The sequence below is a fragment of the Drosophila serrata genome, unplaced genomic scaffold (assembly GCF_035046125.1).
Source record: "Drosophila serrata isolate PLE 108 unplaced genomic scaffold, ASM3504612v1 contig_224, whole genome shotgun sequence".
Lineage (NCBI taxonomy): Eukaryota > Metazoa > Arthropoda > Insecta > Diptera > Drosophilidae > Drosophila > Drosophila serrata.
In genome coordinates this window covers 161,266-166,518 of record NW_028257122.1, presented here as the reverse complement: position 1 = coordinate 166,518, position 5,253 = coordinate 161,266, and the positions used below count along the sequence as shown (strand labels likewise).

Below are 5,253 nucleotides of genomic sequence, written 5' to 3'. Positions count from 1 at the left end.
TTAATTGCATCTTTATTACACCCATCCATTGACAGGTTGACAGCTAACCCTCATTAATTGCATTTTTATTACTCAAAGCAATTAAATGTTTTGACAGCTAACCCATTAATTGTATTTTTATTACCCCTTTTGCCGACATCAAAGGTCCCGAAAATCCCGTTTTTATACTACTTGTATTAATTTCTCGGTCCTTCTTATGGGAGTTATATGATAAAGTAGTCTGAATTTCATAAGATTTAAAACAAAATTGTAAAGCAATATAAAATGACTATATCTCAAATATGATGGAAATCTGCTGAAGACTGAAAAAGTTATAATTGTTAATTGTATTAATTTCTCGGTCCTTCTTATGGGAGTTATATGATATAGTAGTCTGATTTTCATAAGACTTAAAACAAAATTGTTAAGTGATATGAAATGGCTATATCTTAAATTTTATGACAAATCTGTTGAAAACTGGATTAATTTTAATTTTTAATTGTATTAATTTCTCGGTCGTTCCAATGGAAGTTTTATTATATAGTAGTCTGATATTCATAAGATTTTAAACAAAATTGTAAAGTAATATAAAATGACTATATCTCAAATATGATGGAAATCTGTTGAAAACTGGAAAAGTTATATATTTTAATTGCATTACTTTCTCGATCATTCCCAAGTGACCTATATGAAAAAAAAGTCTGATTTCCATAAATCTTGACAAAAAATTTAAGACTCATATAAAATGGCTTTATCTCAAAGTTGATGAAAATCTGTTGAAAATCTGTTAAAAAGACTTATTATTTTTAATTGTGGGAGTTAATATGATATAGTAATAGTCTGATATTCATAATGATTTTAAACAAAATTGTTAAAGTAATTTATAAAATGGCGTATATCTCAAACTAGCCGGCCCGTCCCTGCTTCGCATGGGAATTAAACATTACATTTAGATTAGTCAATTTTAACACATTCCTAATAATAATAATAATATGATCTATTTTATTTTATTTTTTTTTTTTTAATTATTGAGTTCATTACATTTATTTAGTTAGTGCTTCTCTGTAAACAATATTTGATGTTGTTTTATTTTGTGGCAGCAAAATAAATTGATTTTCAGGGGCTCCGACTCGCGATAGACCAACATACAGTTGACCATGAGTAAAACATTTATTTCGCAGATCGATCCCTACTAATTCGAAGGTTTGGCCTTGGGACTTGTTAATTGTTAATGCGAAAGATGTTTTTACCGGAAATTGAAGCCGTTTAAATGGGATTGGCAGATCAGTTGGGATCATCGGTATCCTCGGTATATGAGCTAGTTGACCACTTGCTGGGCCAGTGATAATAGTTGCTACAATTAAATTGTCCTTTAACTCCTTAATAAGCAGCCTCCTCCCATTACACATGCTTGGAGGGTTTAAATTTCTTAAAAGCATGATTGGGATTCCGATTTTTAACGTCAATTCATGGGGTGGCAGTCCAGAAGGGTTCAACGAATTTAAAAATTCCTGTGGATAATGGACTGCATCTTCAATATTCGTTACAGTGTCGATCGATTTGTATGTTTTTGTTTGGCCGGGGACTTTTTGAACAATCAGATTATTTATTTCATTGACAGTATCATTCTTAGGTGATACTATAGCCCGAGAACACAGCCAATGGACGTCTCTTTCGTGCAAATTCTCAATATCAGGGTATACAGAATCTATTAAATTTTCCAAATTATGGAGTATTTGGCCTAGAGACTCATCCAGAAGAATGTCACAATGACCGCTTAAATTTGGAGTTGGAAAAATTCCTTCCCCAAGTTTTAGCAGTTGCTGTGGGAAATCGCTATCAGTGATTCCATGAAGATGAGCTCTCATATTTGTCCTTAATTTTAACGTTTCAATCGTAGTCCATATGGGAGACGATTTCAAGCATGCCTTGATGATATCTGCTCGCGTGCCTCTGTTAATAACGGGGAGAGTCTGTCGAAAATCTCCAGCAAATACAAAAGTAATCCCGCCCATGACTGCAGAGGAGTTCCTTAGATCCTGTAAGGTTCTGTTCACGGCCTCTATATGTGCTCTATGGCTCATCGTGCATTCGTCCCACATAATCAATGATGCCTCTTGTAGTAATTTACCAATAGGTCCATTTTTGCGTATTGAACATGTAGATTGTTGTTCAAGATTGACGAATAGTGGAAGTTTAAAAGTAGAATGAGCAGTTTTGCCATCCTTCAAAAGAGTTGCAGCATTCATCACAGCATCCCGCAAATGGATATATTCCTCGGACCGAAATTTCGTCTGATTCAATCTAAGAGGCAGACCTGATGCATCCGGCCAATAACGACATTCGATTCGAGCTGTAATCAATAGTTGGATTATATCTGATCTTCTGCAAGCTGTAAACGCGCTTCAGCTACCCTTGCCCTGTCGCGTTATTTTGAGAGTGAATCAAATCGATCTTAATCGTTTTCTCGCAAGCCTATCTGCTCGTCTTTCTGCTGATTCTTCCTTGTACATCTGCATTGCTCTCAGCCGCTCAGTCTCTCGGATGGAGGCCCGTTCTTCGTCAGTTATATTCGTAATCTTACGTCTTTTTGCTTCTGTATTACGATGATATCTGCTCGCGTGCCTCTGTTAATAACGGGGAGAGTCTGTCGAAAATCTCCAGCAAATACAAAAGTAATCTCGCCCATGACTGCAGAGGAGTTCCTTAGATCCTGTAAGGTTCTGTTCACGGCCTCTATATGTGCTCTATGGCTCATCGTGCATTCGTCCCACATAATCAATGAGGCGTCTTTTAGTAATTTACCAATAGGTCCATTTTTGCGTATTGAACATGTAGATTGTTGTTCAAGATTGACGGATAGTGGAAGTTTAAAAGTAGAATGAGCAGTTTTGCCATCCTTCAAAAGAGTTTCAGCATTCATCACAGCATCCCGCAAATGGATATATTCCTCGGACCGAAGTTTCGTCTGATTCAATCTAAGAGGCGTGACAGTATATGCAGACCTGATGCAGCCGGCCAATAACGACATTCGATTCGAGCTGTAATCAATAGTTGGATTATATCTGATCTTCTGCAAGCTGTAAACGCGCTTCAGCTACCCTTGCCCTGTCGCGTTCATTATTTTGAGAGTGAATCAAATTGCTGCAGAACGCGACTGTCTAACTCTTAATCGTTTTCTCTCAAGCCTATCTGCTCGTCTTTCTGCTGATTCTTCTTTGTGCATCTGCATTGCTCTCAGCCGCTCAGTCTCTCGGATGGAGGCCCGTTCTTCGTCAGTTATATTCGTAATCTTACGTCTTTTTGCTTCTGTATTACGCCTACGACGACCCAAACTCTACTTCTTGGGTGGCAGGACTTCGTTTCTTACTGAACCTGAACAAAAAAATAAAATTTTTATCTCCAATTCCTTATTTCAATATGTTTGGCTGCCTGTAGAGGGCGGTAGATGTAAGGTAGTTTTTTGTTTTTTTTTTTTAACACCTTGTATTACGTTATCTTAATTTTAGTAAGGATGCCTATTTTTTTTTTAATGAAATATAGCCTATGACACTCAGGAATGATGTAGCTTTCCAACAGTGAAAGAATTTTTCAAATCTGCCAAGTACTTTCGGAGCCTATTCAATTCATACAAACAAACTTACATTACCTCTTTATATAATAGTATAGATATGATGGAAATCTGCTGAAAACTGAAAAAGCTATAAATGTTAATTGTATTAATTTATCGGTCCTTCTTATGGGAGTTATATGATATAGTAGTCTGATTTTCATAAGATTTAAAACAAAATTGTAAAGTGATATAAAATGGCTATGTCTTAAATTTGATAAAAATCTGTTGAAAACTGGAAAAGTTTTCATTTTTTATTGTACTAATTTCTCGATTGTTCCTAAGTGAGCTATATGATAAAATAGTCCCATTTCCATACAACTTGACACAAAATATAAGACTAATATAAAATGGCTATATCTCAAAGTTGATGAAAATCTGTTGAAAACTGAAAAAGTTATAATTGTTAATTATATTAATTTCTCGAACGTTCCTATGGGAGCTATATGATATAGAAATCCGATTTTCATAAAATTTTACACAAAATTTAAGACTAATATAAAATGGCTATAGCTCAAAGTTGATAAAAATCTGTTGAAAACTGGAAAAGTTATAATTGTTAATTATATTAATGTCTCGAACGTTCCTATGGGAGTTTTATGATATAGTAGTCTGATATTCATAAGATTTTAAACAAAATTGTAAAGTAATATGAAATGGCTGTGTCTTAAATTTCATGAAAATCTGTTGAAAACTGGAAAAGTTATAATTTTTTATTGTACTAATTTCTCGATCGTTCCTAAGTGAGCTATATGATAAAATAGTCCGATTTCCATAAAACTTGACACAAAATTTAAGACTAATATAAAATGGCTATATCTCAAAGTTGATGAAAATCTGTTGAAAACTGAAAAATTTATAATTTTTAATTGTATTAATTTCTCGATTGTTCCTATGGGAGTTTTATGATATAGTAGTCTGATATTCATAAGATTTTAAACAAAATTGTAAAGTAATATGAAATGGCTGTGTCTTAAATTTCATGAAAATCTGTTGAAAACTGGAAAAGTTATAATTTTTTATTGTACTAATTTCTCGATCGTTCCTAAGTGAGCTATATGATAAAATAGTCCGATTTCCATAAAACTTGACACAAAATTTAAGACTAATATAAAATGGCTATATCTCAAAGTTGATGAAAATCTGTTGAAAACTGAAAAAGTTATAACTTTTAATTGTATTAATTTCTCGATTGTTCCTATGGGAGTTTTATGATATAGTAGTCTGATATTCATAAGATTTTAAACAAAATTGTAAAGTAATATAAAATGACTATATCTCAAATATGATGGAAATCTGCTAAAAACTGAAAAAGTTATAATTGTTAATTGTATTAATTTTTCGGTCCTTCTTATGGGAGTTTTATTATATAGTAGTCTGATATTCATAAGATTTTAAACAAAATTGTAAAGTGATGTGAAATGGCTATATCCCAAATATGATGGAAATCTGCTGAAAACTGAAAAAGTTATAATTGTTAATTGTATTAATTTCTCGGTGCTTTTAATGGGAGTTATATGAAATAGTAGTCTGATTTTCATAAGATTTAAAACAAAATTGTAAAGTGATATGAAATGGCTGTGTCTTAAATTTCATGAAAATCTGTTGAAAACTGGAAAAGTAATAATTTTTTATTGTACTAATTTCTCGATCGTTCCTAAGTG

General features: G+C 33.0%; 1 long non-coding RNA gene across 1 annotated transcript; it reads right to left on the bottom strand.

The window, feature by feature from the left end:
- Positions 1-979: 979 nt before the first annotated feature.
- Positions 980-3,394, bottom strand: LOC147644183 (uncharacterized). The gene is made up of 2 exons (XR_015270966.1): positions 2,393-3,394; positions 980-2,332 (listed from the first exon to the last, which is right to left on the bottom strand). It is a non-coding gene; the product is annotated as an uncharacterized LOC147644183 (long non-coding RNA).
- Positions 3,395-5,253: the final 1,859 nt, after the last annotated feature.